Source organism: Neofelis nebulosa, chromosome 5 (genome assembly GCF_028018385.1).
Source record: "Neofelis nebulosa isolate mNeoNeb1 chromosome 5, mNeoNeb1.pri, whole genome shotgun sequence".
In the NCBI taxonomy this organism is placed as follows: domain Eukaryota; kingdom Metazoa; phylum Chordata; class Mammalia; order Carnivora; family Felidae; genus Neofelis; species Neofelis nebulosa.
Genome location: NC_080786.1, coordinates 98,589,189 through 98,615,386, shown reverse-complemented (window position 1 = coordinate 98,615,386; position 26,198 = coordinate 98,589,189). Strand labels below are relative to the sequence as shown.

At 38.9% G+C, this 26,198-nt stretch overlaps 1 protein-coding gene across 49 annotated transcripts in view; it reads right to left on the bottom strand.

The window, feature by feature from the left end:
* The window catches only part of ZBTB20 (zinc finger and BTB domain containing 20), a 777,866-nt gene that overhangs the window by 149,147 nt on the left and 602,521 nt on the right, over positions 1–26,198 (bottom strand). For all 49 annotated transcript variants that reach the window (XM_058732431.1, XM_058732419.1, XM_058732421.1 and 46 more), the window contains one exon: positions 22,154–22,193. The gene's annotated coding sequence lies outside the window, so the exon portion shown is untranslated. The remainder of the gene's footprint in view (positions 1–22,153; positions 22,194–26,198) is intronic.

Sequence of the window (26,198 nt, the reverse complement as noted above, 5' to 3'; positions counted from 1 at the left end):
CCTGTGTTATAGCAAAGTAGGCACAGGTCTCAGCTCTGCTGCGAGATTAAACCTTTCTGAGGGCAGGACTGGTGTCTTGTTTTTCTGTGTATCCTTTCCATTGCTGTTCACACAGTGCACTGCTCACAAATATTTGCCACGTGAACGAGTTAATGCGTAGACTTTATATGCAACCTAAACAATGTTGGTTGTTTGTTTTCCTAGCCCAAACCAGATTAGAAGTAGTGCATTTGAGAAGGAATGAGGATCTTAGAGGCTTGCACAACAAGAAGTAACTTGATAGCTAAAGAAGATAAATAAAAACTATAAAAAGAAGACATGAGGACTAAAAATATTATGCAGTCTGGGGGTAAATAAGCACAGAAGCAAATAATCTTATAGACTAAGGACCAAATGGTTAATGCCAAATGGAACTGGTTGGAAACCACAAAACAATATTCAAATATACAGAATTATTTTTATACTTCCACATCCCCATTAGACACGCAACACAATTATTGTTTAAAATGATGACCCTGAGTCATTGAAAAATGTTTGAATTATGGTAAGCATATTATCAGAAAGCTGGATATGCACATAAATTTAAGGCACTATACATCAAAACTTAATAATAAAATAAAAAGTCCTTTGATAATTAAGAGGAAATAAACTTCTGTTTATCTGTTATATGGAATATTCTGTTACACAAACTGTTTTCCATAGTGAAGTCAGATAAGTAAGCTCTCTCTTCACACAGGAGTAAATTTATATATTTTCCTAAATATTGGGGAAGTAATTTTTGTATCATTAAAAATGAAATATGCTCATGATAGACAATTTTGGAAATATTGGAAAGCAGTAAAACAAAATAATTTAAAAATCTTAGATTTGCAAGATCAATTTTTTTTTGAAGTTGAGATTATACAGTATGTAAATTAGGTATACTACCTTTTAACTAATATATAGCATAAAAAGTATAGGCTATTGTTATAAGCTCTTTATAAATATTTTAACGGTTCAAACATTCCAACTAGTGGATATGTCATAATACACTTAGCCAGTCCCCTGGAGTTGAATATATAGTTTATTTCCAGTTTTATAATATAGATACATCTAACAAGATTTGCTGTGAGCTGATAAATTGTTGAAGCTGAGTGTGGAACTCACAGGGGTTCACTATGATGTTCTTCATACTTTTGTAAATGTTTGAAATGTCCAAAATAAAAGAGGTAAAAAATACATTTATCTATGATAAGTATCTTGTTTACAATGATTTCTGTTTATTTGTAATGATTTTCTTGGAGTTTAGTACTAGCTGGGTGGTTCAAAGTCTGATTCTACTATTACGTAGTTATGAAACTGTGGCAAGCTGCTAATGCCTTCTCTGCTTCAGTTCCCTCATCTGCAAAATGGGTATAATAATGGTAACTTAAAAGACTGTTTTAAGCATTATATGAGACAATGTGCATCAAACGCCTTTCACAGTGCCTGGCACACTGTAAGTGGGTGATTAACATCAGCTTGAAAAGACAAAATGCCGGCTGCATAATTGTATGTGTTGTGACTCTAAAAAAATCATCACGTATAAACTGAGAAACATGGCAGAAATAACACACTAAAGCATGCAATCACCTCCATCTCTAGGTTAGGCACTTAATTCCAAAGATACTGCCAAGATTAAAATAATTTTGATTAATAATTACCATTATGGAGCATTTTTCTATGAGGCTGATACTGGGGTAAATGCTTCACAAGTATTATCTCATTTATTCTTTGCAAGAGGTCTGTGAAGTAATTACTATTACTATTCTTATTTTATAGCTAAGGGAATTGAGGTTTAAAGGTTAATTAACTTGTCCCAAAGGACACAGGAACAGGCAGAGACTGTTGTCAAATACAACTCTGAGCCCCTGGAATTTGTCCCTCAGCTATTGGAAATGGCCTTTGGACTTCGGGCTCTTTTGCACAGATTCAGTGTTTCTAATCTTTATCCTTTAGAGACGAGATTTGAATTTGGGACAAATGTTTGTCCCAATTTTGGAAGTTTAACTGAATCTGTGGTTGGAGTATATTTTTCCTTCCCTTCACTTTAATCCGTCTTATTTATTTTAAAAATCTTATTCTAGAAGATAATTTTTAGAGAAGAAAAAGGGGTACTCCATAAAATAAGGTGCCCTTCAAAGAATGTGAATCTCATGGTCCAGAAAGATTAATATACATCTCGGTTTTGAACTATGATTTCCCACTGGTTTATCTTATGTTCACTGTAAAATAATCCATTACCAAACACACACCTATACATGCTCTTTAGAAAACTTTTAAAGCAGTCCATATTTACATGTTTCGCTTTAAATGTGTGATCTGTAAATGTGTGCGCATCTTTGGGTATGTGTAAGACAAAGACAGTGAAAGTCTGAATTTTGAAAATGCTGTGAAAGTCTGAAAAAGGTGGCTTCCTACAAAGATTATGAAAATTCAGTCGCAGGTCGTGATTAAAACAAAAAAAAAAGTTCCATGGCAAATTAACTCTTTTTTATTCTGGGTGGGGGGAGGCTACCCTCCATGCTATCATACTCTCTAGACAGGAACTACCAAAGGGGAGGTTGCTACCCCTCTGCCTCAGACAGCACATTTATGCATCTGTATCACAAAAAATGTGCCAGCTCCAGCAAGCTCACAGCACTGAGCAAAGTGCTACAGTTACAGCTGGGGATTTGTCTTTCAGGGCTGGCTCTATTTCCTGGTTGTTTTTGACTGGTCTGTTCCTCCCTGGGGGAGGGGCCCAGTGGGGTGTTTTTGTGGGGCGGGGGTTTGAAGGAGGGAGTTTTTGTGAGTTCTATTTTGGATTTGGGTGAATAAGAAAAGCAGGGAATTTGCCAGCCTGTTACTCAGTTATACTGAAACATGATACAAACTGCCTCAATTTGGAGCACAGAAGGTGCTGAAAAATCTTTCTGAGGAGGTCTTGAAATATTGAAGCCTGTCTTCAAAGAAGGACTTATTTCTCTCAAAAATCGCCCTGTAAATAATAAAGGTGTGCTGTTGTCTCTTTGCCCATCCCTGGCCCCGTAAGTCACTACTCAAACTATCAAAATCTAAAGGTAACCAATATGATTTTTTAAAATTACATCGTAGTGTTCTTTATTCCCAGGAGAGTATTAAAAGGACTACACGTGAGTGTGGGCCTTCTTTAAAAAGTCACTTCTACGTGTGTACATTGTTAGGAACATGGGCTGCCAATGAGTGAACAAGCTGTACTTTCTATATTTGCATTGTCCTGTCTATTCTCTTTTCCCCTATTTTCCTGAATGTGCCTGAACATATGTGTCCAGTATAAACATACAATTGCATGGACAGGTCTGTGTGTGTTTCCAATTCTACACTACCTTGAAAATGGTTCAGATTTCTAGAAACACAGCCATATAATTTGTTTTGATTTGAAAAACTGCTCAGCAAATGCATGCCGGTCATGATGGCAGGTAACAGACCATTTATTGCAGTCCTGAAACAAACAGAAAACAAGTTCCAGGACAGCATCACAGAGCAGCACTTCCTTGTGAGATCCTCTTGGCTAAGTAAGGATTGAGTGAGACAATAATAAAACAAATACCTGTAGGCTTTTCAAACAGTAACAACCGGCTCAGGGTTATAGCAGCCTTTCTAGACCTTGATGGTAAATGGTATTCTCGACCTCTGCTTTCAGACACTGGATTGCTGCTTAAGTAGCCTTTATCATGCCCCCTATCCCCACCTAATTTTCATTGAGGATGCCCTTGAAATTAGATCATATTTGATCCTGACAAAGCATATGCATATTGTGGCATCACTCTAAAACCAAGGATTGGTTTTAGCTCTATGAGAAAAAAAATTCCAACAACCTTTCATGCTGAGATTTCTCATGCTAGTTCTCAGCACAGAAGTGATTTTTTTTTTTTAAGTTGCATAAAGCCTAGCAAGGTTTAAGTTTTCCCAGCAAGGAGAAAGTGTTTTTCAGCTGTTAAATTTTTCAGATGCTTTTTTTGAATTTGGAAAAAACTCAAAAACATGTTTGTTTTAAAATGTAAACCTTTTTATGTACAGAGGTTTGCATATAGAGAAATGCCATTACTATGTTTAAAGGTACTTGCTTTTGAAATAAAGAAGTCCTAGGCATTTAAAGAAAATAAACTGTACGTTGCATTATGAACATCTCATTAGGTGCTAACATAAATACGGTGTTCTGGAGGACCACTGATACACACGTTTGCTGACAGGATGACTTATAATACTGCTAGTGAATGTATTTCTGTGCGAGAGCAAAGAGTGGCCAGGTTTGAACTGAAGAGCATCTTTACAGTTAGTATGCTTCTGAAAGATCTTTTACTCCTTGTATGAGGCTTGTTGGCCCCAAACCTACTTGATTCCTCAGCTTCTTGACTGGGCCAAAGTTGATACAACATATGGTATTTCAAGCACAAAAATGATGAAGAAACACATTGAGGTATAGCAGCAAGGCAGAGATGAGGGTAAATCATCAGAACGCCTGCTACATGCCATTTTTAATGGGCTTAGTCACTCTTCAATTTTAAGCAAATTATAGATTGCTAAAAAGGAAATACTATCTTGATCTACCCAATTTCTTCAAACATTTTTATTGTATGTTTTAAACTGTGATCCAGTGGTTGTTTACATACATACATGGATATCTATCTATCTATCTATCTATCTATCTATCTATCATCATCATCTATCTTCTATCCATCCACCCATCCATTCATCCATTCGACCATCCATCCATCTAGATCTATCTCATTGGAATAAGGGAGTATGTGTGTACGTGTGTGTGTGTGTGTGTGTGTGTGTGTGTGTGTTTCAGAGGCAGAAAGTAACTTATCTACCCAAATTTTAAATCTTAAAAGATTCTTCATAATTACATTGATTATTTTATTGTTTGGAGAGCTAAATATCAAGGTCTAGAAATTCAGCACACATCAAACTTATAATCAAGGATTTTCCAAAATTAAGAAATCTTAAGAAACCCGGTCTTCTGGTTTAATCTTTGAAATGCCAACAAATTCTTTTTTCCCCTTATTCATTCATAACTTAATAATTTATTCATTTTCCAAACATTTATTGATACCCCACTACATGCTTTACACTACATACCTGCAACGTATTTTAGCCCAATTACTTTAACAGTTGCTTTAGGATTTATGGCAGGGTTGGCCAGATGGTTCTTGAAAAGGAAAATCTTCCAGAGTAAAACAACCTGTTCACAGTGTTTCTTATCTAGCAACCAAGAGCCCTGGTAGGATCTCTTCTAACCTCTTATTGTGGCTCCAGTATAAAATCATAAGTCTAGTTTTATTTACTTTTCATATTTAACCCTAATTAAAAATACTGAGTGCAACCATGAGATTTTAATGTTAGAATATTAAAAGACAATTTTCCCATAAGGTCTTCCTCATATATGACACATAGAATATTTATATAATTTTTTTTGTGCTATAGAAATGCAGAGAACTGACCATTACCTACCTTTATAGTGATTTTTGAATAAATGAGCTAAAGCATGTTAAGTTCCAAGAAGTAGAGTAAATAAATAGATCACACTAGTGCCATTAGACAGTCTGTCTGCTCCCCTCTTAATGAGCACAGTATACATACGGTAATAAGACAGGTCCTAGATATTTATTACCAGACCTTCTTTAGGTAGCCACGTCCTTCTATTCCAGTAGAAGTGATATATAAGTATATGGCTAGAGCCCAATTCAATTATTTACATGGCCTTTCCAGAAAATGGTTAATGCTATAGACCAGAGACTTAGAAAATGCGGAAGACCGAACAATACACAAGCGAATGAGACATTAGTCTCTATCCTTATGATGCAGGTCATGGTTCAAGGTCATGGAACTAATAGTAGGAGTTGCTACTTTTGAAGAGTGAAATGCTTTGAGGCTTTTAGGAGAATTTTAAGTAAATTAACTTAATGTTTTGGGAATTATGATTTGGGCATTATTAAAATATTATAATTGGCCATTGTTTCATAAATATAATTACAGGCCACCTTTTCAAACGGCCTTCTTAATAAGTCTTTCAATTTTTTATGGGTATGCTTAGTTGTCTCCCTAAAGTTATTCCATTTTCCAAAGCTTCTTACTGTCTGCACAAATGACAAATTGGCTCATGCTCATTGGCACAGGGAAAGAAGTAACTGCAAAGGTCACATAAGTAGGGATATGGCAGGCTTCAAGCACTGGAGGCCAAAGGCACCAGAAACACAGGCAGACAGCTTAAAATTGTCCTTTCTTATGTTTTTGCATTGTTTCTATATGGAAAATTACATTTCTCTGAGAGTATATGTGTAAATATGCATCTGCTAGTGTTTTGGCAACTCTAAGTTACCTAAATTAGTTTTGATCAACACTGTCGGATTTTTAAACCCACCAACGTAATAAAAGCGAGTTTAAAAAAACACAAACAAACCCTACAGTACATTGTGTGCTCTGCTGTTCTAAGCCTCAGCTTCAAGACAAAAGGAGAGTGAGACTTTGTCATTTGCTAGCTGTTAATAATCAAGAGAAGATCTGCCAGACAAGCTCTTCGAGGGCTCTGTCTGTCTGGACCAGGTATATACTGCAATACACAAAGGGCTTTGCAGGGGGAGAAAAATGAGTGTTCGTGGACAATGATGCAGCTTTCTTAATTAAGATTTTCATTACTGATACATACATTAAGTTCTGCAACTGCAAGAGCCAAAGCACTGTCATGTGCAGGTAGATGTCCCTGATTCCATCTTCAGGCAGTAAAGCTAAAACCTATTAAATGTGCACCCAGCAAATGTTGTGGGAGCCAGGAGAGATCCAGAAATATTTCTGTTGGAATGCAGAGAGGCCCATTAAAAGCAAATTTGTAATGCATCTAATAGGTACACAAAAAGCTTGTATCAATAGATTGGGTGTGCATGGGCGTATGTGTGTGCATGTGTTCCTGTATGGGACTGCTTTGAGGGCCTAAACCACAGACAAAAGTAGTTGTAGCTGACCTAGAAATAATCTCTATTTAAATACATCAATAGCTCAGGCCTTAAAAGGAACTTTGATCTTTAAGTTTTCCAATGCCTATTGTTAGGAAAGAAAATAAATGGCTGATTTGGGGTAGCTTTTGGAATATGGTGAAGACTCCTGTCCACAGCTGGCCCTGACTCTGTCCCTCTGGGTCACTCAGTCTATTTTCCCTGGATCCTCAGGCTGGTCCACAAGTCAGTGTGGTCTGCCAATGGGTGTACTGTTCCCATGAAATAATCTGACTGTGGTGTGGGGAAATCTTTCTTAGATCAAGTTATTTTTACAAACAGAATTTTGCTAAGAGTTGAGAAGAACTGAATTCTGCACAGTCCTCAAAATGGATGAGTATCTACAGTGCACGTTTTTTATTTCATCTTAACTAAAGCCTAATTCATTTTAGGGTTGTTGCTACTGTTGATGTGCACAGTGCTCTGTTGTTTTTCTGGTTTCTAGTTGCATCCCTTCCTGTTTTAAAGTTCACATGCATTTGGGGGGCTATCCTCTCTGTCTCCTCACTAAAGAAGACCTTCATCTCTTGGTGATCCCAGACTAGAGAGGAGTGTGAGATGTCGCACTTCATGAAATTTAATTTTATTATAATAGTCAAAAAGTACACATTCGTTTCTTAATAGGTAAAAACATTTATCTGGAATTTAAATGTAATCCCCTATTTTCTAAGAAGGAATAAACCAGAATCCAACACCAAAAGGGCTCAAAAGGAATTCTTCCAAGTATTTTGGCTGTAGTTCTTTGTTGTTTGGGTAAAAGGGAAAAATTCCAAATAATAGTGGCCAAGAAGATTACTATTGGATTCCTGCACCAAGATTCAGATCTCTGAAGTAGTTTTCTGGATGTTGGTGTATGTTTCTGAAACTCTTTCCCTAGGTATATTAGAGAGCTAGGGCAGAGTGGTAAACACACTGCCCGCTGTGAGATGGCTGGCCTCTGAATATATTCTAGATGAGTGATGTTCATGACTGGAGGTAGTAAGATGATGAAGAAATCAATTCTTTATATGTAGATGCATAGATAGTATGCAGACACCCTGTTAACAGATGCTTCATGCATTTTGGGAAAAGTAAATAGCATTACGATTCTTCCTAAAGGTTACCAAAAAGTACTGTTATAAAACTGGTTAGAGGAGTACGTGGAAGCTGTTGGTGAAGAACCAATATAGTAGACATTATCCAAGGCTTGTGATGATGTGAAAAAAAGAAGAGGAAAAAAATCCCAGAAGAGGATTTTAATTGCAGATTTCCCATTACTTCTCTTATGTGTCCTAGACTTCCTTGTAAGGACCAGACCAAAGGACATTGTTAAAGGATTTATGTGTACCTTTTCCTCAAATTCTCTCATGAGACACATGCTTCCCTTACTCGAAATACAGAGTCAATTTTAATTTAGAGGTGATAGTTATTTTCTACATACCCAAAATCCTAGAAATTTACAAGGGGGTACTAAATATGGAATCCATTTTTGCCTACTAAAGTGTGAGGGGTAAGGTGGCCCACTCTAAATAATTACCTGGAAAATGATTCTCTGGGATAAGGAAGTTATGCCCGATTTGTCGTCAGTGTGCCCACATTAGGAGAAATGAGGAATTAAAGGCTAGAGAAAGAATACATAAAAGAAGAATTTAATGGAAAAAAATCTTAATTTTATCACCACAAAGATTTCTTGTAGAAGATGCCTCTGCAAGTGCCCTAGTAGAAAACTTCTTTGAAGTAGATTGTGTAGGTACTACATAGATATAGGTGGAGATAGAGATGACAGAGGTAGAGATAGAGATAGAGATAGAGATAGAAAGAGATAGAGATAGAAAGAGATAGAGATAGAGATAGAGATAGAGATAGAGATAGAGATAGAGATAGAGATATCCCTCCCCAGCTTTGAACAGGCAACCACGATGTTTGGGGAAGAAAAGAGAAGGGTGAGAAAGAACAAGAGAGATACTCATAATAGTAATTAATAGCACTCAACCTTAATCATGTCCTCATTTGGCCTCTGAGTATAAGCTATGTTGTAGAGGCAGGTGTATAATAGGTGAAGTTTTCTAAGGGCATAAGAAAGCCAGACATTCAGCACTCTGAGCCCTGGGTACACTGAGCTAGCTGTATGGCCTCTAACAGCACCAGGCACTACTGACAACCTGGCTCTTAACCATATCCTTCCTCCCACCTCCTGGGGAGTTAGACTGTTCAGGTAGAGAACAAGCTGCTAACTAGGCCCAGTTCCTACCGCTCGCCTTAGCTTGTGGTTGGCCTAACGGGGCTTCCATACAATGTTTGACATGTTTTGCCTCTATTTCTTTCTGGACACTGTCTAAGGATTTAAGGCACACAAGACTTCCTTGTACAAAGTTGTTTGCCAAAGACGGACAAAGAATGCCCTGGAGTACATGCCATCCCTTATCATCTGCAAATGAAATTCTTGTGCTGAAGAATGCTCCAGTTACCATTCAGAACAGTTGTGTACAACTCCTGCTCCTCTGAAAGACTCAGGGAACTCACTCCCAGATTCCAGACGCTCACCTCCCTATCCCAAAACGCAGGGAAGATGCCCTGTCACAGTTTGTACTGTGGAAGCAGAGGCTGATGCTGTCAGTGTGGCATTTCTGCCTCTCCAGCGTCTTTCACTTTCCCTGAAGTTGCTGAAAAATATTCCATGTCATTAAGTATGTAGCAATACACATGGGAGTCAGAAAGAGAGAGGGAAAGGTGGAGGACATTGATGACATGGCCTCTAGCACTTTATTTATGAGAACATCCAGAAATCTCTATCTACATCTGGTAGAAGAATAGTGTCAATTCTGCCCTGGAGACATGGATCAGGCAATGTTGCCAGTGTGTATTTTTCCCTTCCCAATAATTTACTGATTTTGGAGTCTGATGGCAGAGCGCAGATGATCATTTTTACACTCATATGAGTGAACAATTAGCTTGCCTCAATGGGGGATGGCAATACTAAATAAATATAAATATAAATAATATGAATATGAATATGAATATGAATATGAATATAAATATAAATATAAAAAGTGTAATCAAGAGAAGTACCAACCGTCCCCCACCCAGAGACTCCTCAGGTTCCCTGATTGGTGCTTTGCTCCCCACTGTATTTCCCAGGCAGTGAGGGTTGGTGATGCCCTTGGGGAAAAGGAAACAGTGTTGGAGGTGTGCTCGCAGGACTTTGGGGAGCACTGTCTTTGCAGTGAAGAATGAGACTAAGCAGCTAAACATGTGTTAGACTGCTCGTTTGCCCTTCCGAATTTCTATTGTGTCATTCACCTTTTCATTGTTAATTTACAACCACTCTTAAAATATTAGGGATAGGTCACAATTTTTCCCAGTTAAGTTTTTTTTTTTCTACCACAGTGATTTTTATTTTCATGTAATTACAATTTAATATATTTTCTTTAAGTTTTTAGGCTTTGGTTTCATGCCTGGAAAAAGCATCCCATACCCTCAACATGAAAATATTCACTTATATGCAAAAAGCACAAAAATTGGCATTTGCCAAATTAGTGAAGATGCAGGGAAATGGGAAGTGTCTTTTTTCATTGGTGGAGGTATAACTTGATACATATGTACTGGAGGACAGTTTAGCAATAGATAAATTTTACTTTCATAGTTCCACTACTAGAAATTTATCCAAAGTAGATAATCAGGACAGGGCTTTTTAAAAATGTAAGTGTGTATAAAGACAGTTATTGTAGCATTGTTTAGTTAGACAAAAAGTCCAAATATCCTAAATGTCCATCAATAGGTGATTGACTAAATAAATTATCCATAGAGTACAATGTAGCTATCAAAAAGATAATGTAGATGTATATTTATGAAATGAAAAATGCTTATTACAATGTTGAGTAAAAAAGCAGATTAGAGAGTAAGCAGCTCTTCCTTTCATTTTGGAAAGAAAAAGACAAAGAGAAAGAAAAAGAGACAGATGAATCGGTAAGTATGGAAATGTATTTCCTAAAGCGTTAATCATGGTTGTCTTTGTGGAGTGAGATTTTGAAAGAATTTTATGTTCTTCTTTGTATATCATCATTGTAACAAATGCAAACAAAACTAAGTGTATACTCTAGAACTAAAAATCAGAATTTTATAGAATTTTATTTTGAGGGTAAGAGAGCTTATATAAACCCTGTAACAGCTACTTAAAAATTCAAATATGAGTTTGATAGTCATTAGTGATTAGTGTCTCTCTTAAAAGGATGACATCATTGCCTCTCCACTCTCTTGATCGGTGACATCAGTGCCTGCCTCAACATTCCTTCGAGTTGGACAATTCCAGGTGATACACTGTAGTTCTTGCCATATAGGACTTTAAAACTGAAACACTGGAAATAACCCAAATATCTATATTGAGGGCACAGCTCAGTAAATTCTAGGCGGTTGCATGATTGATAAAAAAAAACTATTCGGATATTACAGTGGCATTTATAAAGAGTTTGTAATTACACCAGGAAGCACTTATATAATATTTAACTGAAAATGGGATACAACTCTACACATACAATGTATGCCTAATTATGTTAAAATCCAGAGAAGAGACTAGAAGGTGATCTGAAAAATTATTAATAATAGTTGTTTCTGTATAGTGGCATTATAGATATTTTCTCTATACTCTATACTTTCTTAATATTTTACAGTATGTGTGAATTGTAGAGTCATGAAAGAAGTAAATATTAAAAAAATACAGCTGCTTTGCTCAACAGCTGCCAAATTCTACCCCAGATGTAGCTGCAATTTAGTTTTGAGTCAAATGGCCCTAATGTCATTTCCTAGAGGAATCTAGCTAGCATAATGGAATGTGTTCAAATAAAGGAAAACTACCATTGCTACCACCTCTTTCTGTTACCATTTTATAATGCTCAGAATAAATCTGAGTAAGGAACCCTACTTCTACTGGAAATTAGGAATTTCCACATTCTCCAGTTCATGTCTTAGGTTGCCAGAAGCTGGATTTAATTATTCTCTAGTACTCTGGTATGTCTCCAGGTTTGGAAGCTGCTTTGGGGAGGCTGTGGATGTAGGCCACCACTAGAAACGGAGGCTCAATTATTCATTTTGAATGGGGGTTCCTCTGAAAAACAGGATGGGCTGTTAATATAAGATCTTCTGTAGTTAGTTTCCTTTCCTTCACTACCTTCCCTCCTCCTTCCTTCCCTTTTTCTTCTCTTCCTCCTCTTGCCTACCCACTCTTCCTCTCTCTCTCCCTCTTTTAAATAAATAGCCTTTCTGTACAGTTAGATGCCAGTTCTTAACATTTAGAGAAAATTCACACAGTACTAACATCACACTTCAAATAGATCATCTAATTGTTCCTAAATGATCATATTTTAGCAAAATGATGATGGGAGAAGTCAGAATTGTCACTCACATGTTTATGATGCATGTTAGAGGCTTGGCAATAAGGCAGGCAGTAGATATTTTTTGAGAAAGCAAGAAAGTAACTAGGTAATGCCAGGGTGGGAGGAAGGAGCAGCCAGAAGAAAGAAGGAATGACATGGGTTTCTGTGTCTTTTGATAAAAGTTACCTAACCATGTGTTCCTGGACTTTTGGACCAAATGGCAACCTCCAAACTTCCCTACACTATGAGCTATTTTAGGGCAGGGAATTGTGCCTTATTCACCTCTGTTTTTTTTCTGTATGCAATACAGTGCTTCGTGTAATGTAGGTGCTCCCTAGATACTTGGAGAACTGAACTGAGCCTTTTTCCTGCCCTTTTATTTTGGCCTCAGCTAGAAAGAAAGAAAGAAAGAAAGAAAGAAAGAAAGAAAGAAAGAAAGAAAGAGAAGGAGGGAGGGAGGAAGGAAGGAAGGAAGGAAGGAAGGAAGGAAGGAAGGAAGGAAGGAAGGAAGGAAAGAAGGAAGGAAGAAGGAAGGAAGGAAGAAAGGAAGAAAGAGAGAAAGAAACTAAAACCCCTAAATCTTTACACACGTACTGGGTAAAACCCCATTCGAATTTGAACTCAGGTACTCATCTCTCTACACTGCCACTTTGGTCAATGAATTGTTGGAGAAAATCACCCAAGACAGATGGATATCAATATTAACCCTCCAGACTCACCTAGGCCTTCCATATTGCCAAGGAGAATGCTCCTAGGTTGCTCTGGTGAACTTAGTGTCCCATTTGTCCCAAGAACTATTTTAAACTTTCACTTTCCTCAAATCTCCACTTCACTTATTCTTAGCAGGACCCTGACCCCCAGGAGCTATCATTTGAGAAACCACTCAGCCTCTCAGTATGTGGCACACATCTGCCCCCATCCTTTCTTTTTCTTTCTTTAGCGGTAGAAGAGATGTGCGTCCTCCCATCCCTCATTTATGCTCAGGATTCCATGTCTCTAGGCTTACCAGGAATCTTACATTACTAATCATCCCAACCTCTTCTCCCTTCCGTAAACTGAATCTCTCCTCTCTACTGTATGCTTCCCATATACATACAAAAATACCAATATTTCCATTTTTCTCTAATCTTCTGACTTCACTGTCTCCTTCCCAAAGCATGACTCTAGCTCATTTTCCTTTATAGTAAAGCTTCTAAGAGTTATCCACATTTGCTCTCTATTTCTTTACCTCTCACTCTTTCCCCATACCATTACAAACAGGTTATTGCTTCTACCACTTCAACAAAACAGCTTTTGCCAGAGTCAACAGCAACCTCCACATTAACATACTAAATGCAATTTTCAGTCTCTGACTGACTTCTCAGCAGCATGTCTTACTACAGACCACCCTGTTCAAAATGCTCTCTTCTCTTGACGTGTGTGCCAATGTTTTCTGGTTTTCCTACTATCTACTTAGCTGTTCCTTCCGAGAGTGTTTCACAGCCTCATTTTTTTTCTACCCGCTGATTAAATATTAAGAGTTCTTCAAGTCTTGGTTTGGGCTTTCTTCTCTATGGAACCCTGTTTCCTAGGCAGTATCATCCCTGCCGACAGCCTTATTTGCTTTCACTCTACTTCTAATATCCAATTGTGTATATTAACCTGCCTATTCAATATGCTCAGTTATCTTTACCAGAAATGCCTCACACTAGATATCTCAAAAACAGACCTTGTAATCTTCCCTCAATTCCCATTCTCCTTTGGTATTTCACATAACTGTGAGTGGCACCAACCTCCATACAGTTTTATGAGCATAAACCAGTAGTCACGGTTGCTCTTTCTCTCTCCATCTCCCATATCCAGCCCATGAGAACATCCTGTATGTCTTGCTTCTGTATTATCTCTTGGTTCCATTTATTTTTCTTCCATTCCCAGTAATTGCCCTAGTCTATCTCTTATCTGTTATACTATAATAGCCTCCTTATTTTTGCTCCTGTGAAACCATTCACAACGATGGACTAGTTTGAGCTTTTTTGTTTTTAAATTTTAATTTTACGATTATTGCAGATTAATATGCAGTTGTAAGAGATAATACAGAGAGATCTGATATACCCTTTACCCAGTCTCACCCAATAGCGATATCTTACATAACTATAGTACAATATCACAATCAGGAGATTGACCTTGGTTTTATAATGGTACAATCTACCCATCTTATTCAGATTTCACCAGTTTGATATGCACTTCGAGTGTGTTTAGTTCAGTGCAACTGTATCTCTTATGTAGTTTTGCATGATCACCACTATAGTGGAGATACAGAATAGTGCCATCGTGAGGCTATCTTGTGCTACCTTTTGACAGCCATTGGCAGCTCCATCTCTTCCCCACTCCTTAACCTTTGCCAATCACTAATCTGGTCTCCATCTTTATAGTTTTGTTGTTTTAAGGATGCCATATAAATAGAATCATAAAGTATAGAATCATAAAGTATATAATAAAAAAAAGATTGGCTTTTTTTCACTCAGCATCATCATACCTTTGTGATTAATCCAAGTTGTTGTATGTATCAAGGGATACCCTTTAATGCTAAGTAGTATTCCATGGTATGGATATACCACAGTTTGTTGAAACACTTGCTCATTGAAGGTAATTTGGGTTGTTTCCAGTCTGGGGATATTATGAATAAAGCTGTTACAAACATTCGTGTACAGGTTGTTGTGTGGATGTTTCCATCTGTCTGCAATAATTGTGCAAGAGTAGCACAATCATTTTAGAATACAAAATTGGGGCTCCTGGGTGGCAATTAAGCATCTGACTCTTGATCTCAGCTCAGGTCATGATCTCACAGTTTGTGAAACAGCCCCACGTTGGGCTCGGCACTGACAGCATGGAGCCTGCTTGGGACTCTCTCTCTCTCTCTCTCTCTCTCTCTCTCTCTGCCCCTCCCCTGCTTTCTCTATCAAAATAAATAAATAAACTTAAAAAATAGAATATAAATTGATCATGGCACATTCCTTCTTCAGTTTTCTTTTTCTTAGGGAGGTCTTTAATACAGCCTACAAAGATGCTGACATCCTTATATGTCTTTTCAACCTCAGCCTGAGCTGCTCTTCCCTTCATTCTCTCTATACAGCTCTATTTGATGCCTTCACCTATGCTGTGCCCTCTCCTTGGAAACCTCTACCACCACCTAATCTCACTTCTTGTTTTTCATCTTCAGATGGTAGCTCAAATGTCACTTACCAGGGAAGGTCCTTGTGAACTCCTAGACTCACTTAGATTCCCCTCTTCTATTTGCTCTTAGAGCCCCTGGAACTTATATTTCATAGGGGCAAGCACAGTTTGTAATTACAAGTTCTTTTGTGTGACCATTTGATTAGCATGCCTTCCATCCCCTAGACTGTAAGTCGAGTAGGGCAGCAGCCATATCTGTTTTGCTTTCCATTATCTTCAGCATTTAGTAGACATTCACTTTGTGTTTGATCAAATTTGGCCAAGGACTTTAAGACAGATAGTCTTGTATTCAAATTCTATCTTTATCACTCACTAGGCATTCTTGAAAAAAATTACTCAAACATGCTAAATCTCTGTTTCATCTTCAAAATTAGAATCACAATAGCATCTACCTAATGACTAGCTCTAAAGGTTAAATCAGGTAGCTGTTAAGAGTATTTTGTCCAGTGCCTAAAATAAGTCAAGCACTCAACACATGCTAATTCTTACTGTGATTGTTAGTTTAACTAAAGACAAGATTTTTCTATATTTTTTCCCAATGAGGTTTTAGTCCATTATCTTAATTTCTTGCCTGTGTCCTGGGGTTCTGATTCAGGTAACTTTGAGACTCTAAAAAGAAACCCTCAGTTTAGATGGTACCTTTTTGACTATGGTTCACATTTTCATCTCACTCAGTACTTCCTTCTCTTGCTTTCCAGACCGTGCATCAGGGGGCTGGCTGGAATGCCTCTTCCCAACTCCTAGTGTTCAGAAGGAAGTTTTCTGAACATAACTTGTCTCTGCCTCATTCCTTACAGTTCCCCATGGAGGTGAATCATCTTGTGGATAAGATCGCTCTTGCTCCATGTCTCTTAATTAGGGGAACTGAGATTGAGGTTTGTAACAGCAGGAGTTTAGCCTCTTTCTCTTTCTTTTCCTACAATGGGAGTTAGTAACCTGGAAGAGCATTGATCTTATGCTGATTCAATTTTCCTTTGGGAGGGCTTTTTCAAAGTATAGATAGAAGGGAAGGGAGTCAATGAGCCCATTTTACCTCTCATCCATCCTACATCTTTCAACCAAGCCTTACCAAAAATTTTTGGTCCCTAGGTTATAAGTTCTTTTGTCTTATTTTTCAATGGGTTTAGAACTTGAGTGGGAAAGAGCCGTGCCATTTATTGGACCCATTCAAAGATTCCAAAACTTAGGTTTATTCTTTTGTTTGGAATATCATTTTTTTTTGCTCCTCATCATTTTTTTTAATTCTAGCCATTTTTCAAGACCCAGCTAAATCATATTTTACATGAAACTTTCCAACCCTCAAGGCTCTCTTTCATGAATGAAATCCTATAGTACTTACTGGACTGTATCATTTGTTTTGGAACTGTCACTTATTGTCTTATATGCATATGGAATACTCAACAGTATAACTTCTTTTGCTAATCCAATTTTGAGTTCCTTAAGAGCAAGCAAGGGCAATGTCTTAGATTTATGTTTTAACCCCATACTAAACACAATTCTTTGTATTTAGTAAGTGCTTAATAATATCTCACAGGATGATTGTGCTTGAAGCTGGCCCACTGACCAAGCTGTGGTTTGAAGGATCAAGTTACAATTAATATGGGTTAGTGGCTGCATAGTTTCTGAAGGGGTGGTCGCAGTGGCTAAAGGGGGGAAAAAGGTTAATATGAGTATGTCCCTGAGATGTGTATCGGCACAAGTCTGGATACATATAGGTAGTGAAGCTTAATCTTGTTATGTGCTGAGTTTTCATCTTGATAATATATTCCCCTATTTTCCTTTATGAAAAACATAGTATACTCATGGTCTGATAGGTAGAAGGCTAAGAGAAATGCAAGCAGAGGGAAGCAATGCTCCTAGGTGTGGTAGGCTGGTCTGTAGTGTGTTTTGATTCTCTGAATTAGTTAAAAGATTGAAAAAAAAAACCGCCACTACTACCTCAGGAAAAAAAAATTAGAAGGAAGGGTCCTGAAAATGGTATCTGAGCAATGAAAGACAGTGAATATTTTAAAGATCACTGAATTTAATTTATTCAACCTAAATGCATAAAAGTACAGGTGGGAACATTATTTATGCAGGTATATGCAAATCACTTTATAAAATAGGCAAAGCCCTTCTGCTTTTTATAAGTTGCCAAGGTGGTTCCTGATATTTTAAAAGCTATACACCTTTAATGTAATTTCCTAAGAGTTGGAATCCCTCTGTCGGAATCATAGTCATTGTCAGAGTGAGTATGTATATTTTTCTTTCCTCTGGGACTTCTACAAGGCTCTCATAACCATCACAAAAAGGGTAGTTTCCACAGAGATATGACTGGAAATATCACTTGGAAGTCACTGAGGAGCAAGTCACAATGTTCAAAGCAGAGAACAGGGCCTTTGAAAACATGAACCCATCTGACCTCTTGAATTTAGTACAGTGAATTCCTGAGCTCTGAAACATGGGGCCCGGCTGTGCATGCCATATTGGTGCTATAAGACTGGCAGTAGGTTGGCTGTGGCATGGTCTATTTCAAACTCCTTCACAGTGCCCAGTGTTGCATGTTCCCAGATGACATTTGGTTGGCAGAAGCTGGGCTTCCAAAGCTGGCAGTCTGGAATGCAGCCCACTATGTTTTGACAAACACATAATTGACCATCTGATCACCAGCCTACAGTCTACACTCAGGTCACTGGGGGGACCTGGGCTTTCAATAGGTCCCTACTCCTCATCTTGTTCATCTTCTCAAACCTTTCTCCAGAAAGCAATATAGAGAAGACTTAAACACACCCACACATACCCTCCCATTTGCAAAGAGAACATGGTCCATGAAACATAAGCTGTTGAAAATTTCCTTTAAATTGTCCTGGCAGCCCAAAGTGAACAAGAGAAAAGCACATTTATGGTGAACTCTAATTCAGAAAGAAGGAAGAGACATACCGAACTGTTTCAACACCAGCAGTATATATGTTGCCATTCAGTTCAATGGCTTGGAACTTCTTAGAAAAGGACAGTATAGACAAATGATAGGAAGTTGGGTATTGTTTGGTTGTAGGGGGACATTACTGAGAAATTGTTTCATTTTCAGGTGAAAGAAGGGAAAAGCGGGACACTGGAAATGGCTTCTTCCTTATCTGCCTGACACTCCCCCAAATTTACTATGGAAAAAGAGTCACACATCTCTGGAGACCAGCAGGCAGCATCTCAGAGTGAGGTCAGATTCAAACTCAGGTCTCCTTTGGAGCTCCTGTAAAGAGTGTTTTGGCCTGAAATTTGGCCCCACATAACACATCAACCTTTCTCCTAGAAGGCAGGGACTGTGCACTGGGCCAAGATATGCTGGCATCATGCAGATGTCAGTGTCTATGTCAACACTACCAGATAGCCTCTCTTCTTCACTCCCACCCCCACTGTACAGTCCGGGCCCTTTGTTTTCACTTGTGACCCGGTCTCCCTTTTCCCAATCAGCCATCTCTACATAGCCAGAGCACTCTTTGCTTAAAATTCTTCAAAGCCTCTTCAAGCCTGCAGCATCACATCTAAACTCCCCTGCATGGCTGACAAGACCCTCCGCAATCTGCCTCCTATCCACTTTCCAGCCTCATCTCCCAGGCTCCCCTTTCAACCACCATGTTCCGGCCATACTAAGCTACTGTCCTCTGGAGCAGGCTGCTGCTCGACACTCTTGACTTTGTAAATGCTCTTGCTTTTTTCGTGATTGTGATGCCCTTTTCTTTTCCTTCCCCTACACTGACTTGGCAAACTGCAATTCATTCTGTAGACTTTTAGATCCAGCTTGCAAGTGGGCACTCCTTTCTCTTTGCTCCTTGTTACACCTTTGTACCATCTCCTTGCTCCTCTTGTTACATCTGGTTTATGCCTCCATTCCAGTGTCCATCACATGCTGTAGCCTTTATTTACTATTTATCACCCCTACCAGACCGTGAGATTCTTAGCAATAGGGAGCATTTCTTATTTATCTTGGAGTTCCAGGAATGACGCACAATAACTAGCTTTCCATAAATGTTTGTTGACTGAAAACTGAATAAAGAGCTGTGCATGATAATTAATCAAAATGAAGCCAAGCAGTAGCGTTAGCCTCTATAAGCTAAGCATGGAGCCTATTAGCAATCTAAGGAAGGCAGAAGATCGCAGCAGTAAGGCACTTTCTGGCGGTTCTCACAGGGTGAAAGGAAGAATGAGGGATAGAGAGTGTGATGGAGGAATGTCTTGTTAGCAGAGAATGCCACTGAGGCAGTGAATTTGCAGCCTTTTCAACACGGGAGTTTTCAATACCGGAAGGTTTTGTTCTGAGAATGAATCTGAGTCTGAATCGTGGAGAGGTCTAATTTATAATAACCTGGTTTCTCAAATAGGCTCAGTCTGTGCTACCTGCTTCCAGGCAGCGTGGCAGGTTACGGCAGGCTCCTCTTTGTTTCTGCTAAAGAGTAACGGAATAGAAAACTCTTGGGGGGGAACATCTGGAAGCTGTTCAGTTCCCATTGAAATCTGTGTCAAATCCGGATTGGGACTTTGGACTAAATGCAGTGCCAGGGAGAGAAGGCAGCATTCTGCACCTGTCTGGAGAAGGCCATTGAAGAGGCACTAGGAGCTAGAAGCGCTGGGGAGATAATGTTCTGATCTGTTCCCAGGAACTTTTCTTTTCCCTTTGATAGGTATCTGGGGCACCACCACCGGGGGCCATCAGCTGTGTCTGTGGGGCACTTGAGGACAGCAGGGCTATCACAGGTCCTGTCACCCTTGAAAGAAAAGCAGCCTTGGGATTTGGAACAACCCAAGCAAGCATGAAGCCTGGCCCACGGGTGGGACAAGGTTAGGGGGTACAGGAGTGGGCTATCAGCCCCATTACAGGTCATTCTCCCAGCTTTATCTCTGGTTAAAAATTAGGATCTCTCTAGAAGCTGCCTGATTAATGGTGGAGGTATCAAGGAATCAGTTTCACATTTTCCTATGAGCCAGAAACAGCCTTTCAATTACGTTTTTATCTCAAAGGTCTCCCCCTCGATTTCTAATCTGTGACACAGGTCTCCAGTCCCCTGTACTGCTTGTGTCTGAGGCTTGCCCTACGGTGCTGACGTCATAATAGCTGAGCCGTGCGGGCAGGAGTGCACTGTGCTGACTCATCCCCAGTGATGTGAGGATTAATGCCTTGTCTAACACGGAGCTATTCTGTGAACTGTTTTTACACAAAAGAACTGTAACAAAAATGATTTGCCAGTCAGAGGACTAGAAATATGCAGTGCTAGGTAACTGAAGGAGGGACACGGAAACACAAAGTGGTAACCAGAAGCATGTACATTCACACCCTCCAAAGCATTGACAGACCCGCTCTATCAACATGGAGAATAAGGAATAACAAGACCTGTCAGGGACAGGGAGGATCCGGCCCTGCTATGTAAATGCATTACACACAGCACCCGTCATCCTTGGGGAGTTTCACCAATCTCCTTTCTCTGTCAAACGGCTGTCACTTTGGACTTTAGTCTTAGTGTCCGTCCTTGGGGGGGATTCTGCTCCCTTAAGTGTATCTGCAACATGCCTCTAGGAATGTTAGTGGAAGCCACACATGTGCAAGAGAGCCATGGGACCCCCTTTCTGTGCAAATGAGGACCACACAAGAAACACCTCGGAGAAGTCAGTGAGGCAGGACAGAATGTTGTGAATCAGGGACAGTGTTCACCAGAGAGGGAGAAGCAGCTGGGAAGATCTGATGCTTATTTATCACAGAAGGTGACTGCCACCACCTGTAGCGTGTCTTGGGCAGTGTCTCATGCAGTGAGTGACTATGATTATTTGGGTTCACTGCCACAGAATCTCTTTCAAGCAGCCCAAGGTAAAAACATATCCAACACATTCGATGCAGCCTGATTTGGGCTTTAAATAATAAATGTTCTCTCTTTTCATCTGAAATCAAGTTTTCTCTCTTGTTTTTTCTCCTTTTTCAAATGACTCCCCACCTTTTTTGAAAAAGGATGGTACCTTCTATAAACCTCTCAGCAGATGTAATCCTGGCTTTCTCTCTCTTTTCTTCCCCCCTGGACTTGTGATTACACACACAACTTTAGCCTAAATGGGTCAAGCCTTATAGTTCACTCTTGCACTTCTTAGTAAAAGGGTATGGAAATTTTGTCCATAAATGAAAGATGTGATGTAGAAGTTGAAATTAAAAACTACGGGATGTAGACATGGGTATATAGCTGATGAATAAATAATTGCCCATTGATTGACAGTGGAGCAAAAGCCCAACTATTGCTGATATCTGACTGAAGAATGCAGGCTATGGTTTAGAGGAGCAGTGACTTCTGCAAACAGCAGCTGCCGCTGAGAAAAATGCAGTCTTTATGTAGTCTAACGCCCGGGCCCTGGGCTTTCCAGCTCCCTCATGGATGGCAACTACTACCAGCACCAACAGCATCAATTCCAAACCCAAAGTAAGCTAATACATAGTGAAGAAGTGCTGGAAACCACAACAAAGTCAACCAGAAACCATGCCAATAAAGATCTGAATTTCCCAAATATGACACTTTATGGAAAAGTAAAGAAACCACTTTTACTTACAGAAAGAGAAGGGGCAGGCCACAGACTGATGGTCAAGGAACTGAAAAACAAAAACAAGGAATTAAAAATAAACCCAGTGAGGGGAAGGAGAACGAATCTAAGTTGTAGACAGAACTGGTTGCTCCTAAGGGTTAACAGTAGGAACCTGTTTTATTACCTGGAGCCCAAGGAAAAAGAGATCCAGCCCCATACAATTTTCCAAAGGCCATGACCTCCTGCTAGATGACCAACACAGCACTCCAGCACATGGCATGCCAACCTCCTTCTTTGCTAACTTCATTCTGATCTGAATGGTGTGAGTACTTTCTAGAGCTGTGCTCCTCAGTAGCCACTACCTATACTTATCTATTTGAATTAGTTAAAATTTAGTAAAAAACTAAATGGTTAATTCCTGGTCACACTAGCCACATTTCAAGTGCTCAATAGCCACCTGTGGCTGGTGGCTGCCTTCTAGGGAGAACATTTCTATCACTCCATAAATATCTATTGGGCAGCACTGATGAGAATAGGTAACGGCCATCCCGCATAGCACAGGGCAAATCTTAGATAATTTTGACAAAGATGAATGAAACTGATTAATGTTGGCTCTTTTAAGGGTAAATACAGTATGTTTAATGCGCAGAAGACCCTCTGGACAAATTCAACATGTACGTGTATCATTGGCCCTCAAATGAGGACTCGGTGTAATGTTGCCTCTTGTCGGCTTGGTGCCCACTGAGGACCATATACTGCCTCATCTGCCCCTTCTATCCAGCCTAGGAATGTCCCCACTGACAAAATGATTTTAAATGAAAGCATCTGTCTCCCAAAACACATCTCTAAGGATGAAAACCTCAGGTTTGCGGGGAGTTGATCTTAACAGTTCCTCCATCTGTATTTCAAATCAGATAATTCTCCTTTGTCATCTTCAACTCACAAGCCAAATGAGCTATGATGGGACTGGCCTGCTCACACTACTGTTTTGACAGCTTCTCTTATGGAAAAATAAAACTGAAGTAACAGAAGATCCATGAGAAATTAATAAACCAAACAGGGATACTGAAAAAAACAAAGCAAGTCTCCCCACCCACACCCCACTCAAATATATCAAGGATTTAATATATGCTGATTGAACTCTTTCCTCTCTGACACCATGATTTTAACCACTTATATATAAGGCCTCTAAAAATATGCAAAACAAATTATACTAAAGGAGATCAAGTACAGAGATATGATTATATAGTTTGGCGTAGAATAAGGCTAAAAGCAAAAAAAAAAAAAACAAAAACAAACAAAAAAAACCAAAACAGAACAACAGCAACAACAACAACAAACACCCCTGTCAATTAAAGAGATTTCACTTCTCAACAAGTTTTCTAGACAGGTGCACTATCATAGAGATTCCTCCAAAGAAAAAGTTTCCTCTTTATGGCTGAGGTGAAACCCTGTACATGCACATGTAAGTGTGAAGGATGGTGTTCGTCTTCTTGAATAAGAAGAGTTAAGATGAAAATCTGCATCCTAGATCATAATGTATGCTAACATGAGAGAGGCTGGGAGTCTCCAATGCTTTCAAATTATTTCACAAAATTGATGAGTTTAGTGAAAACTTTAAGCAAGACAATTAGATTATGTATGATTCATTGGAAGTACATACAAACTTGAAATATATATAAAGATTGACTAGTCTTCAAAGACTTTAAAGTTCTAAGTTTTGCTAAGTTCTAGTCCCTTCTATAAGCCAAAATCCTAGACCATAGCACTAGTCTATTTTTTAAATCTCCTTCCTTCCTTTCTTCCTTCCTTCCTTCCTTCCTTCCTTCCTTCCTTCCTTCCTTCCTTCTTTCCTTCCCCTCTTCTTTCCTTCCTCCCTCCCCCATCCCTTCTTCCCTTCCTCCCATCCTTCCTTCTTTCCTTCCTCCTTCCCCCCTTCCTTCCTTTCATGCTTCCCTCCCAACTTTTTTGAGCTTGTTTTTTTTCCTCAGCCTTTGAGAAAAAGGAGAAAGATGATTAGTGGTTATCTATGAAATATACTCACTCATCATTTCTCTCTTGCACATTTAAACCCAATAACTCTCAATAATACATTGTGCTTTTTAAAAACTATACTTAGCATTTATGTTCTTATATCTAAGCACATAGGTTTCCTTTTCAAATTCCAAGGAGCATTTATTCATAAAGTTAATCAGTCAAAATTAAATTTTTGATGTGATCAAAAGAGATCAATATAAATTGTACCCAGATTGACTAATACATCCAAGGTCTGGAATGAAGAAGAAATATCTTTCCTGGATGTTAAGTGACACACAGGCTGTCAATGACAGGAATCCAAGATGGAAAGAAAAATCACAGTGTGTATGTCACAGTCTAAGACAAATTAAAGCCAAGTTAAATTGGAGATTTTATTGGATATAATTGTTGTCTTTATATATTAATGAAAAACAATAATACCTATCCAAAATTTAATATTAAGGCAAAAAATTTAATCTCAGAGCTCTTATATAATTTATAAATGTTCATAAACGTCAAAAGGCCCCTACATCTTGATTGAATTACAATCTGCAATTTTGAGAATATGTATTAATCTACATAGGTTTATTTCTGTTCAGTTCAAATTGTTATTTTATTGATAATGTGCCCTTTCTGCCTAAGTGATATTTACCTTATACGTCTGTAAGTTGTTTTCATCTGAAATGGAAAGAATTATCTATAATAGTTTTGCATATGATGAAAAATATTTGCGTTACGCGTGCTAGGCTCAAAGCATAACTATCTAGCAAAGAATATATAACTGTAAAGCCCAAATGAATCAGGACCTTAATACATGGTGGGGGGGGGGCAAGAGTAGACAGGGGGAAAAGGGGTGGTTTGTGGTGAACTCTGATTGTGTTTTGTGATATTCTAGTAGAAATTATTGTATAGTGTCAATCTCCAAGGAACTAAATGTACTATTAATTAAATGGATTGTTAATAAAGATTAATCAATTCTGATTTCAGTTTACATTATGTAACGTTCAAGGACAATGGTTTCCAATATTTCCAGGTGATATGGATCCCAATGAGAATCCCCTCCCAAAGAAACTCTTTAGAAACACCAAGTTTCAAAAATCTTCCAGACCCCATGAAGGTTGCTCATGAATTCCAGGTTCGTCACCCTTGGCTTAGGGGGAGAGGGGAGAAAATGCTCATGCAATTCCACTGCTTATCACCTCTAGGAAGCTTGACAAGTCGCTCCAAGCTGAAGCCAGAAGCAAACAAAATGTATAGAAAATAGAGCTCTTCACGGCTGTGTGTGGCTAGAGACACACAGACTCCTCTAAAGGCCTCCCAGACTCTGACTTCCCTAGTTCTTTATGATTTCCATAGAGGCTTAGGAACAGTGCGATAGAGGAGTAGTGAGCAGAGACATAAGAGTTACTATTTACTCAGCACCTTCTGTGGTTTCAGGCATCCTGCTAAGTAAATGCTTCTCAGATTTGAATGTGGGCATATCCAGGGACGTGGAGCAGCGTAACGGGAGCGCACCAAGCCACAGAATAAGTAATAAAGACATAACCGTCTTTCGGGAGGGTCAGTTGTCCTTGTGGCTGAGCCATTTAAACCCTTATTTGTACACATATTCATTTTCTTGGATGTTATAGGAGGAATAAAACAGATACTGTTTTGGTCCTCATGGAACTTCTAGTTTAGTGAAACAAACAAGAACATAATGAGTAGAATGCTAAATTTGTATGTATTTGTAGGATGCACCCTGAGCCATCACTGAAAAGTCTCATTTGTGGCAGATTGCTTCAGGCAATGGCCCAGCACCCTGAGTACTGGATCACTCACTTGAAAGGGAGGATCACCTCTGTGGAAGAGTTTGAAAAGCAGCATTAGCAGTGTATCATTTAATCCTGACTAGAAGAGGAAATACCATTAACTCCCAATTTACTATAGAAAAAGGGAGATTTGAGAAATTAGGAAACTTACCCCAAATCCCACAGCTGCTGGGATCTGAATAAGTCTGCCCCATTCCAAAGTCTACATATTTTTAACCACTAAATTACACTACATGTAGGTATTT